Here is a 14129-nt window from a genome sequence, read left to right on the forward strand (position 1 = left end):
ACTTACTTCCGAGAGAGCTGCTTTCACCTCGGGAATTCCCTAACGAGAACGAGAGAGAGAGCCGATGCAAAAGTAGCCCTTGACGCGAGGGAATGCCAGACAGACTGACCTCTGCTAACTACGTTTTATATAGACTGGAAGCTAAAGAGAGACTAAGGTATAGTGCCGCTACCAGAGAAGGCACTTTCGTGCTAGGCGTCCAGACCCATTACGCCCGAGCCGCCTCCCCGTCACACTTGCTATACCCATAAAGGCTTCATCCCACTTCATCCTACCAACTATACCTGATATAAAGCCGCTCTATAACAATTCAAGACAACAAGAAAGCAAGAAAAGGATAGCGATCGATTTGGGAGTGTCACGGGGGAGGAAGATCGAAAGGTAACCTATGAGATCGGGGAGTTATGCTTTTTCTCCCGCCTCATCTTCGCGGATGGGAGGAGTGCGAGAGCTGAGCCCGCACGCTCTATGCTTTTCCCCAGGCTTCCCTCCAGTAAAAAATTAGTTCGTACCCCCGGGATTCCTGGGGCATGAGTTAAGCATATAGTGGATTTATCTTTCTTTCGATTGAGCGTTGGTAGTTTTTGAGTCTCTCTCCGTAGGCACGCAAAACAACAGAGCCACTGCTCTTCGGGGCGGTGAAGTGGGCAATCCCTTATTCCAGATTTAGAGGAGCATCTTTGCATGAATCAATACTAAGTCCTCAGCCCATATGAAGTCCTTCGATTTCGAAGATTAGAGCAGAAGAACTCTGTAACGGCGGGGAAGGATTTCGCCTCGAATCCAAACGATTTCTCGTCTTTTCTAAAGAGATTTCTAGTTAGGACTTGATCGAGGGATCAATTTTATCCGGAACATAAACTAAAAAGACCAGAACCCCGTATGGACTATGAACCAACAAAAAAAGAGCGTCAACTCCAAAAAAAGGATTGTTTGCATTACTCAAATGTACAAATTTTTTACTGTGAGATCTATTCCAACATTTCCAGAAGAAACCATTAAGCTTTAGTTGAAAGATGCAACGTACATCAAAGATTATCTCTTTAGATTCGTTAATATGTAGATTCCATTTCTGAATCTTCCGATCTTTTTTTTCAAGACTACTACTATTACTAACGTAGTAGGCAAAGTGCTATTAATCGGATGGTCCGACCCCCATCTCGACCTGGTGTCGCAAGGGTATGTGTTGAGGTGGATCTTCTGAAGAAAAAGCCTAACCTAATAGGGTCTGGTTAGGCATGGGAAAAACGAAGGAAGATGGCATAAAATCGTCTATGAGAAAGACCCCACGGAACGATATTGCACGTCTTGTTCCAAACAAGCTTATTCAAAGTAAAACTTCAAACTTCGTTCGAAAAAGTGAAGTACAACTGATGCAGCCAACAAAGAGAAGCCCAACCATCAGCCGTCAGCTCCTAACTCTAATGCCTATAGGAAAAAATATTCACAAGGTAAAGGAGGAAAAGCTCCCCCACGTCAAGTCTACAGGCCAACGGGCAAGACCATCCAATCATCTTTTGAGAACACATATAATCTTCCAAAAAACACTGCGAACAATCAGACGGAGCAAAATCTTTTTATTTTAATAAGTAATAAAAAGACTTCTCTGCACATACAGATTTCTACCGATCCTTCAACCAGTACTGCTTCTCATGATTCTCAGTTGAGGGTGGATTCTTCTCATTAGGTAATAGTAGATGTTATTGACTCATCTTTGGCTGCTAACAATTCCAATGTTGATTATTCTAGTATTCAGGCTATGCTATTATGCCTATTTTCTCTCAGCCTGATCATGAACTCAAAAACAAGATGGAGTCTAATATATCCCTTGTTTGACTTAAATCCAAAGATATGATGCTAATGTTCCAAAGGAACAAGCTGCTCAGACTAAGGGATACTTATAGGACTCTGAACCGATGAGAGAAGCAAACACTTCTTTGCTTTGCAGGATTTTTTTTAAGGAATTATTCTATTAAGTCTTATGCTTCGATATTAAAGAACACTAATTGTGCCCAGAAATAGAAAGCTTCTGAATCCTACAAGGAGAGCAGCCAAATACATCTGTAAAAGTACAAGAATCGAACTTTAAGAGCTCCAGAAGGATTACTAGAGCGTTGGCTCGTTCTTCTTAAACTTCTTCCATTGTTAGCCATGATTAATAATCTCTTGTGAAATATCAGAGGCATAGGCAACATAAAATAGAAAATAAAGAAGGTGTAGTATAATATATCGTTGATTGCTATTCTTGAACCTCTTTACCATGCTAATAAGATTCAATAATTCTCCAACAAAATTGGTTTCCACTTTTCATTGGCAAATCAAGAGGCAGATGATAAAAGATGGATCTGTTGGAATCATGAAGTGAATGTAGTGCTTGTCGACGCCTTTGAACAATGTATCACAGTCGACACCAGCTTCCTTAATTCTGATATGGTAAGGCTTACCTTTCTCTATGCAAAGTGCTCCATTCAATTCTTTGGGAAAAACTTCCATTAGTGTCCTAATACATACAAGGTCCATGGAGGGCTGCGGGTGATTTTAAAGCCATTTCAGATGTGTCTGAAAAACTTGGTGGCAGACCTCCAAATCTTGTATCTTTGTAGGAATTCAATGTAATGATTAATGATTGTGGCATCATTAAAAAAAGCAGAAAACCTGGTCGAATAAGCAAGAGTGGGGGCTGTGTTTGAGCGAGGCTTGACAGAGTATTCACTAATCTGGCTTGTTGCTATGATTTGTGGGAGTCTCTTTCTAAAATGGAAAGAGTGCATTATTTTCCATGGCTTTTTTGCGGGGGACCCTAATGAAGTGGCTAATGGTGAGGTGGAAAATGGATCAACTGTTTTGAGGAGATTCTTTTCTTCAAAGATTCCGAGAAATAGGGATAACAAGAGATATATGTCACACCCAAAACCAAGAACGGCGGAAACGTTCTGGGGCGGAGGATGTCATGTACAGTATCACAACAATGAAAAGTAGTAAACAAGCAACAACATCATCCATTGCATTAATAATATAATTATTATACAAGTGTGTTCTGTCAAATTTTGATAAACACTAAAGCATAAATCAAAATGAAAGATGAGTCTTGAACGAGCTCCATCTTCCCTAAACCTTGCATCGGTACCTGTCTATGATGACCTGAGGATACAAGTAATTTTGAAAGCGGGTATCAGCTTTGAAGCTGGTGAGATCATAAGTATTTTAGTGTCTTAATTGGTATGTAAGAATTTGTATGTATATGAATTGTAAGTATTGAAAATGTATATGAACTGTAAGTATGGAAAATGTATATGAACGGTAAGTGTAAAAATGTTTGTAAAACAACTGTAAACGTTTGAAAAACCCTAGAAATCCCTATGATTCCTACTATTATATAAAGGGTGACTTTTCCTTGTTCTTGGTGTTCTTGGGACTTTTCCTTGGTATAAACATGTATAGCTAGCTTAAAATGACTCTAGGATAGAAGTACTTACATTGTGGAAGCTTGAAATGAACTTTAAGTCCAAAAACAATAGTGTGTGTTCTTGGTGTTCTTGGTGTTTTGGAAAAACTAGTCAAAACACATAAATGAATGGATTAAAGGATGTACAATCACTCGATTAAGTGATATACTAACTTGAAAGGGTTAGAACACTTACTAGTTTGAAGATCTAGAACAAAGACTAGGATGATACTTGAGAGAGTTTGGAGTTTACTCTTTTAGAAAATGGGGAATAAACACAAATGGCTAGTTTTTGGGGAGTAAACTCATACATAGGTATGAGTTCACGATTTTTGGGTGATTTTTCAACCAAAACATAGAAGTTTGGTCGGGAATTTCTAAGACACGAGGTGTTTGCGGTTTTTAAAATTCAAAACCCAAGACAACACTTTCTTTCACCCGTTCGTTTAAAAATAATATTAAAATAATCAAACAAACTTTATATTTCTTGAAAATAAGAAATAATGACTTTAACTTATGATACGAAGTGGTTGACTTTTAGGGTTTGACCGAATGGAAATTTCGGGTTGTCACAATATATCCGCCCGTATGGGATGAGTCAACTTAGATTCTCTCACAATCCTCTAGTACTCAACCTTAATTGGCGCTGCTGGGCCGAAGAAGAACTTGTTGTCGAAAAGGAAAAAAAGTACACTACCCTTATAATACACTGGCTAGCGCCGTTGTTCGATTGGACTGGGGCCTTAGCTTTTTTAAGGTAAAGACATTGGCAAGGTCCTCTTGCTCTGCTCTATCCTCAACTACGACGGCTACTGGAGTGAGGTTGCGTATATAATAGAGTGGCATTTGGGCCCATAGATAGAGTCATCCCATCCAATGCCTTTTCGTTACCGCTCCGTGGGGGCTTTATGGAAGAAAGGTGCCAGGTTCATCAGGGTCAAAATCAAACCTGATAGAAGATTCATCAAAGTGCTTGCAGAGTGAGGGCTTTACGGCCCGATGATAGGACATAGGACAAACTTGAGCTCTTCTTCTTCATTGGAACCTCCCGTACCAGAAATATCTTATTATGGCGTCATCTGTTGGGTAGCTCATTTGGCCACGTCTTTGTGAGCTCTTCCTTTGAGCTGGATTTGATTTCACCCCTCTTTGAAAGTTGTAGGCCTGGCTTCGCTTTCGTGTGCGGTGTTGTGTAACACCAGCACCCTCCCTTTAGCCCTACTGAGGAACAGTAAAGTTCCACTCTCTCTAATGGATGAGTAGGAAATCTTGGCACTAAACTCATTGCAGAAAGAGACAGGCAACACGACGAATTTTTAAGGTGAGTCTTCAGCTAGGGGAACAATGATTCTTTCCCCTAAAGGGTAAGAGAATGGGGTGGGGTCTTCTATACTCGCTTTCCCACACTCCATTTGATAGCTGCCTAAGAGCTTATTCGACAATAGTAAGACGACTGACTGATATGAGATTGAGCGAGGAAATGCCAAAGCCAAGGCTCACTCTCTCTCTTGCGCTAGTTAATCATATTCCATCCTTAGAGTGCAGCAGGGACACCTTTAAAGGAGAGTGAGCCATCCCTTTAAGAAGGGCCTTATCGCAAAAAGTCTCTTTGAAAGTCAGGACAAGGACTCTAATTGTAACAGAGACAACCCCGTCTTCTCTTAGCTATATGCTAAACACTAGTCTTTCCCTTTCATCACTGCGTTCCGGTTAGTTCAGGCCGGTCGATAAAATCCTCCGAGTGATTGACCATCACTAAAGACTCATGAGCTCGCAGGGCTCATAGGATGGGATCGAAGAGGAAAGCCCTTCTATTCATTTCATTGACGGGTTGGAGAAATGTTCACGATGTAAGTCAGTGGAAGCAAACGGGAAATTGGCTGCCTAAAGGACCCCGTGGTTGAAGGCTAAGTTCATTCTTCGATATATCTCACTCCGCTATGCTAGAAGACTGACCAGCTTTAGTTGATTACCAACCTCGAGTTCAACAACTATTGGGTAAAGCCTAAACCTTACTCCTTTCCTTCTATCGGAACTTGCAACAGATCTCTAGATCTGATGCAACTAGAAGTCAGTCGATTCCGTCTGAGAATGGTTTCAGTCTAAACCTTTTTTGTCAAGTGAAACTCCGCTTCTTAAGAGCTTATTTGGGCAGACTCACTCCCTTACTCACTGGGTTGGCATATTCAAGGTAGTGCCAGTAGCAAGCGTAGGGTTACTACGTAAGTGCGTTCGTTAGCGCGTTACGTTTTCTCGCTTGCTAGACACTAAAACTAAGGATAGACGTGCTGGGATAGCAAGCAAGTTTGTTGAAAGAGGGGCAGTAGATTCTAGATCTGCTGAAAACCAAGTTATAGGGCTATATCTTTCTTCCATGGTAGGGCTAGGGGCAGGGTGGTTGTAAATCACTCCTTTTACTTTCCCTCCTACAATTACAATGGGAAGGGACGAGACAACCTTCTTCTAAACTAAATAAAATAGGATTATGCTTTCACTGTTCTCAAGGTATCTCCTGACTCGAAGATTAGGGCTTCTTCCCGCATCAGAAACTAGAGAATCAACCCTCAAGAGACGACTAAACTATACGCGGCAGGTTGGTCTAAAAGGGAAAGAAAAAAGGTGACATACATTCCATTCGGGGACATAATAGTGACGACTATCGAGCACACTCGGTTATATCGATCCCAATCAATGGTTTTTTGGGGAAGCTGATGTTTTCTTTCCCCTATGCTTTATGACATCTTTTCTCTTCTCCATAGTGATCAGTGTATGGACGCAACATCACAGTCAATCTTTCATGCGGCCGCGCTCTTCTTCTAACTGCAGGAGTGTTGCGCCCTGTTTTACTCTTTTTGTTGCTAATGAATAGCCTTTTTCTTGGTGATTAATAGCCAAAGTAATAAAAGAAAGACCTATGACTCGTTGTCTAAATCATAACTTCAAACAGAACCCCACTGTAGAGAGGGAGACCCCCGGAAGCGTAAGAACGACTATTTTGGAGCCTGAGCGTGTGGTTCCATCGACGAGTGAGAAAAGGAACGAGAGACTTACGGCTACGTGAGGATCAGGATGCGGCATACGGTTGGCAATGGCAAGTCAGTCACATAGGCTTTTGTAAGACCACGCGTCAGTACTAGACTGATTATTCCATCGATTCAAAGGAAGGATGGGAAAGCACATGGAAGGAAACAATTAGAAAACCTATAACCCTTGAGTGAGTTCGCAGTCAATCTTGCTTTCGATTCAACAATATGAACCGAAGAAAACAATTAGGATGAAAAGATTCTTTGGCAAAGGAGTTTTTTCCCACTGCTCTTCCTTTGGTTATATACCAAATCACCTACCTGTATTAGTTGATTCTCCTTCTTCCTTTCTTATTTGAGGATTCAGCCCTGGTTGATAGTTTGTTTCAGTTGAAGGGAGGTTCGTAAATAAACCTTTTGTCGTGTATTCCCGATTAATGCAGCCTTAGATGCTTCAATTGTCGATTTTAGTATTGAGGTTACACCTATGGATTATTTATTGTAGGCCAACTCTACTGCACTAGTACCAATAGGCGGCATAGAAGAAGAAGAAAAGAAGCACTACACCTAGGAAAAAACTAAAACTTTGTTAGAAATTACCCACTTTCCTTATCGGGATCGGGATTCAAAAGAATGGTTGGGACAACAAACATCCATCTCGTTCGTACTTTGGATACCCGCAGAACCATAAAAAACTTTTTAAGTTTATAATTCCTTTAAATTAAGGGGCGTTAGGGACAAATCAATTTTTGGATTTACCTTTTATCTAGTATCAACAGCTTGATACTAAAAAAAAGAAAAAGATCTTTTGCAGGCTAGAGATTTCTTGTAAAAACACTAGCCCCACTACCACTAAATTTATAATTAGAATATTGAAAGCTTCTTATTATTTATTAGATATATGATTTGCTTTTCATTATGCACATAAGGGAGGAGCCGTATGAGATGAAAATCCCACGTACGGTTCTGTATCTGTAACGGATAACATACAAAAGCTTTGGAATATTCTTATCGGGCACTAGAACGAAACCCGTTCTTACCACAATTTCATAATATGTCTGTCATTACGTGCGATTATCTCCACTATAGAAAGAAAAAAAAAGGTAAGAACTCAATTTTCAGCACGAAGAAGTCTTTCTTTTTCTAAAAGCATAAGTACTAAACATTTTTACTAGGGTTCCCATACATGCAAACATACAAAAGAAAACCAAACTAAGATAGTTAGCATAAATAGGACTCCAGTAAGCATCGAAGTAGATCTCTACTAAACAAAGCCAAAGAAATGGATTAAAACACCCTACTTTGCGACTACAAACACTTATTGAAACCTTCTAAAAAGAAAAAGAGTCAATGGACTCTCCTAGTCTCCCCGGTGCCCGTGGGTGACAGCCTGCACCATGAGTGCTTGCTGCTCCGCCCGCAACGCTTGCTGCCTCCCCTCCAAATCCTCGATACACTCTCTGGCAGCGCAAATGCGCGCTTCTTTCCAGGTGGGATCCAGTGTTCTCACACTCCTAAAAAAGAGGTTTAGCACTCTACGGCGCTCTTCAATCTCATTTTGTAGTTGCCCCATTTCGGCAGCAATTGCAGAAAGCCTGTTTGCAACATCCATAGCCATACATGAAAGTAATCAATTTCTTTGATTTGAATTTGATGAAGTGAAGACACTTATCGAGCCTCCATTTATAGAGTGGTAGAGGAATCTCGCCATGCCATACGAATTGCATGGCTGGCAACTACTATAACCACGCTGCCTGTATGAACAAACAAACTTTGCAGAACCATTTCACTTAATCGATCGTGGTGAAGTCAGCAATGGATTCGGCGGATCATCCACGTCACGAATTGGATGGCAGGCCCAATTCTGACTAGTTCTCCGCACTACTTTTCTGCAGTTCAAATACTCTTATGCCTATTTAGTGAAAAACTGGTTGGATCTGGCTACCTTGCGGAGCAAACAAAAGATCCCCAAATCACACTGCCTATATGAACAAACAAGATTTGTACAACCAACTTACGTGGAAAAGATTCCATATTCTATGTCAATGGACTCGTGACATCCATGTACTGAGTCGTCAAATGAGCCACGTTAATAAAGCCCAAGCTTATACGTATTGGCCCACAGGGTGCCCCAAGAGGGCCCAAATGAAAGACCCAAGCTTACATGAACCATCAAAGAAAGTCCTACAAATGAAGACTTGGGCTTGCTTTGATGACGGGTTTAAGTTTTTGGCCCTTCTGTGGGCTTTCTTCGAGGAAAGCAGGCTTGATAGGCCCAAGTCTTCATTGGTTATTACCGGTAGAATATTTCTTTCTTTTCAAAAGATGTAGTACTATACATTAGATCTTGAAACATTTTCATATTGTTAGCCATTTTCTTTATTTTATTTTTTTATTGTCATTCTCATCGTACATGTACGTTGTAGTTACTTCCGAGAGCCAGCTTGTCATTATCCTTACCACTTAAAAATGATCCAAAATAAAAACATCTTTCAACTATGTTTCATAAGTGAGTCCCTTGCCAGCTTTTTTTCTTTCTTTCGAGCTACGGGGCTTGCTAACGGACTGCTTACCAATGCCGAAACCGTTGATGTTTTCTAACAGAGAGATTTGAATGACTATATTTACTACCAGTTAATGCGGAAAAGAGATTCTTAACTGAACTCATCATTTCAAGTTTTCAATTTTTCTTTTTATAGGTTGCTATTCGAAAGACTCACTGTTCTTCCCCAAAAATGAAGTCTCTCTGGTTGTTACTGGAAACAACCTATACCTTACTTCATAGTCATAGGGAACCTAGCAGGTTGGACGTGGTATCCTACAGGCAGGATGTGTTTTATCCATCCTTAGGTGAATGCTTCTCCTGGTTCAACCCGTAGCCTCAGCATGTGGTTTGGGATTTTCCACCTCCCCGGGGTTCAAAGAGTAACTCATAATTAAGAGAGTGAGGGCTAAAGTTGGATACTTGGCGGGAGAACCAGAGGCATTCCTTTTCCTTCTCTGTCCACAGATACCAGGATCTATCCAAGGAATTGAACAAGTTTAAAAAACATGCAAGGTTTAGGATACCCTTATGGTTGAAACTCAGATCTAAAAGCAAAGGAAGTGCCTAATTGGATAGGAAATCTGTCTCAAAAGCAATACCCGCATTAATATCGGTCATTCTCTAGGTTGATTCTTCTAAGGCATCCATAACTGATTCTAAGGAATTATCAACATGAACTACGAAAACACAAAAGCAAGAACGATCGAAACGAGCTCGAATACGGGACTCGTTAGGGAACAAATGCTTTTCCTGTCTTTCGAGGGGTTGTTGCTAACCTAAACAATAAAATATGTACATCGGGATGGAAATTAATGGGCGCAGGCAGCGGATATCACCGCATTTCTCACATGTCATTATCGACAATCGGGGGTTGACTTTCTATAACTCAACCGAAGAACAGGTAGGACTAGCCTCAGCCGCTCTTTGAGGGGTTGCTTAGTCGGGATGGCAGGCAGCTAGAAAGAGAGTTTTCTGTTACTAAGACAGCATCAAAGAACCGTCAGTCGTTCATTGGATAGGAAATCTGGAATGGAAAGTACAGTAGTCGCTACTATAATCTCAAACAAGAAGCGAGATGAACTCGAAGACAGAACCCTCCAGTCTAGGCGGATTTCTTCCCTTTTCTAGTTGTTCCCCTGATTCTCGATACCCGCTCCTTGGCACTAGTGAATTGCTATCAAAAGTCGCTATAATCAAGGTATTGAATTCCTAATTCGAAGAATCGGTCGGTCTAACGACTTCTTATTAATGCTATCCGCCCAAAAGTTGGAAACTCAATAGCTAGCATCCCTGCTTCATTTCCTTCCCTTGAAGCAATTCCTCGAACAACAGAACAAGAAAGAGGTCTCTTTCTGGCTCTTCTTCCTAGTACTAGATTTGAGTTGCTAGCATCGTTAACTGGCCGAGATAGGATTCAAGTTCGGAGCAGCTAATCCACACCTTTTAAGAGCAGGAGACTCATACTAGCTCTTTGCTTTTGTCCCGCTTGGTTCAATTAATTGGATAACTCAAAAAGAAGCAGGCTTGATTGTTGTGATTCCTTTGTTGTTCAGCATGATCTTGAGCCGATCTTCTCAATTCCATAGCAAAAGTCGTTTCGAAATGCCAGGGCAAAAGACGTATGGACTCACTAGCTATATCTCCTTCGTCGAAGTCATTTCATAAAGAAACCAAGAATTCTGCTATTTGATGACCTGCTTACTTCCCTTGATTTCCTATTCGTGACTCGAAACAATTCGTTATTGGCAGGCTGAGCTACTGATTCTAAGAAAGCAGCAACACCTTACTATCATCGACAACAACACGTACAACATCAACGCCTCCACTTAACACCTCCGTAAGGCCTACCGTTACCGTTACTTATCTCTCTTTCTGACTGACTGATAGAACCGTCGAGCTGGCTGATGAGCGAGACATCCCTCCTAGCGCCTGCATGGAGACATCCCTGCTAATTTAGTAAGGGTTGAAATACGAGAAAGGGGCTATCAGAAAGCTCGAAAAAGGGCATGATTTTAGGCTCTTCCTTTTTTTACTTTCGCGGGGGACGCTTTTTTTTTAAAAGAAAACTCCAAGATAGCTTGGATTACCAGCTTTTATCTGAAGGAAGAACTCCTCAATATCTGGGCATCCACTTTTCCGTTTTAGTACCATACAAAAGGAAAGGGAGGACGTGAAGCTACTATGGGAGAAAAGCATGTAGAAGAGGGCTTATGCTCGATTGTAGAAAGTAGAACTCCCAGCCAGTAAAGTGAGACTTCTTGTTATCAACTAGATTATGTAGCTGCTACCTTCTTTTTCAGTATATGGTGGTGACTCCACTTTAGTAGAAGGTCTACCTCCGGATCTGTTATTGTCCATGCCCTAGTCGTTGCTTCCGCTGGATCAATGGGATCCCAATCTCGATTTCCTAGGTATACTTGCTATGTTCAGTAACTGAAGCTACTTGTTCTCTTTCACTACACCAAACCTACGAACTTTCACCCAAATGCATACAGTTGATTCCACAGGTACCATGGGCATGCCTGTTGGGGCTTTGAAAAACTTATTGTCGTACCTTATTATTAGAAAAAAAAGGGGAGCACTTTGATGGTTTTTTGTCGACAATCGGAACATGAGAATATTCAGTTACCTGGCAGGGTCAAACCAACAGCACAGAGGCTCTGCAACAATAGGAGCCACAAAGACGATTATAGAAAGATACCAGGATTCTACTCAAACAAGAGCAGCGGTACTCTCCGAAGTCTTTCAAATAACTACGCTAATTGTAGTAACCTAAACAGGTAAAAACCACAGATGCTGTGGAAAACCTTTCCTTCCTTGCCAAGGGCAGCTGCTCGACCAAGCAACCAATTACCACCCTAAAACGTAGCCAGGGAAAAATGACTGCTCAGATCTCAATCCTAGACTTTTTATCTTAATAAACTATCTTAGGTAAGCTAAAAGTTAAGGGAAATGCTTCGGGATTACAATCCATGATCTAAAAAGTGATTGCCCCCAACCCTTTTATAGTTCCAGAAGTAGAGGGAGCTGCTTCAATAGTTCCATCTCTCTAGCCCGCAGGAGTCCCGGGAAGATAGAGGCAAGACAAACCGCATAAGTATATATATAACCTATAGAAAAGTGGGCTAATCCAACCAATCTTGCTTGTACAATGGAAAGTGCCACCGGTTTATCTCTCCAACGAATCAAATTGGCCAAAGATGTGCGTTCATGAGCCCATGCTAAAGTTTCAATTAGTTCCTGCCAATATCCACGCCAGAAAATTAAAAACATAAATCCAGTAGCCCAAACTAGATGTCCAAATAAAAACATCCATGCCCAGACTAATAAACTATTCATACCAAAAGGGTTATATCCATTAATAAATTGTGAAGACTTTAACCATAAATAATCTCTTAACCAGCCCATAATCTTATAGGTTATTATTCTTGACTTGTTTAGTGTAGAATAACTTAGATTATGTTTGTTTCTCTTCTCATATCATAGATCTCGAGATTCACCCCTTTTAGTTACATATTTATCACAAAAACACATAAATATACACATACATGCATAAAAATCACACATAACACACATATACATATAGATCTACACATTTTCTTATATTCTACTGAAAAGAGAGGGGTATGAAGCTCATCTTGAGTTGTAGTTTCGGTTTTGAAGAGAGAAATGAAGAAAGTTTCGATCCTAGTTAGCTTTCTTGGATGATCTCGAATTTAGAGGCTTCTAAGATGCAAGATCACAAGATTGAATAGATTTAGAAGAGATTTTTGATGAAATGAAGTAGCTAGATTATGGATCCAAGCAATATCTTACCTTGGATGATGAATTTTGTGGGTTAAATCTTCTTGAAAGCTTCCTTAATCTCGAAAAATTGGTGAAGAGTGGAGAGAGTTTCTTTGAGAGAGTTTTGAGTGAGATGTGTGTCTGTTTGTGTTGTGTTCGGCCGGCAGCAAAAGAAAGAGAAGAGAAGAGAGATCTTTGAGTTGACTTGCACGAAAACATGAGATGGATGCATGGAAAACCTATGGATAAATGTGAGGTGGCATAGGAAAAGTCAACTCTCTTTCTTTTGTGGGTTGGGCCGAAAATGGAGAGGGGAAAAGAGAAAATTTGGGCCTTGTATGCTTAAGCCCATTTTATGGTTAAGTTAGATGATTGCTTGGCCCAAATTAATCAAAGTATAATTTTTATGACTCATTAGGGCTAATCTAATTTGGTTGTGACCCAATAAGGCCCATTAAAGTTAATCTAGTTTATTTTGGGCTCATAAGGCCCAAAAATATTAACTTTCATGTTTATGGGTCCAATTAGGGCCCATTTGAGAGTTCTAGGTTCAAGATAGTTAAATTGGAAGCTCATTGGTCCATTAGGTCCAATAAGGAAATCCTAGTCCATAATGGACTTAAACCGGAATTTCAAAGGTTTCCAATTCTTTGTTGACTATTTGTAGTGCTTGAATGAAGTACTTGATGAAGTTTTATTGTTATTGAATAAGCACCATACATGGTTTCATATTGTTGATTCATAATTGAGAATCCGAGAATAGATGAGGGTACTTCTGCTTCATTTGATCTTCGTGTTCCCATGTGAATTCTGGTCCGCGTCTTGCGTTCCATCGAACCTTCACGATCGGAATGCGGCTCTGCTTGGTACGCTTCACCTCCCTATCCATGATTTCAACTGGTTCCTCGATGAACAGAAGATTCTCATTGATTTCAATTTCTTCTAATGGGATGATGAGGGTCTCGTCAGATAAGCACTTCTTTAAGTTGGAAACGTGGAACACAGGGTGTACACTGCTGAGCTCAGCGGGTAGTTGCAGTCTATAAGCCACTGGACCCTATCTCCGACTTGAAAATCCAAAACAAATCACTCCTTTCCAAGGAGAGACTTTTAGTAGCACCCTATCTCCGACTTGAAAATCCAAGGGATTTCGTCGTTTATCGGCGTTGCTTTTTTGTCTGTCTCGGGACGATTGCAGTCGGACCTTGATCTGAATTATCTTCTCAGTCATCTCGCGTATGATTTCTTGTCCTGTTAAGGCATTGTTTGGAGTCTGCCCTCCCGCTAGCTGGGTATCTCCTACCTCAGCCCAGCACAACGATGATCTACA

This window comes from Lactuca sativa, chromosome 7, assembly GCF_002870075.4.
Source record: "Lactuca sativa cultivar Salinas chromosome 7, Lsat_Salinas_v11, whole genome shotgun sequence".
Taxonomy (NCBI): domain Eukaryota; kingdom Viridiplantae; phylum Streptophyta; class Magnoliopsida; order Asterales; family Asteraceae; genus Lactuca; species Lactuca sativa.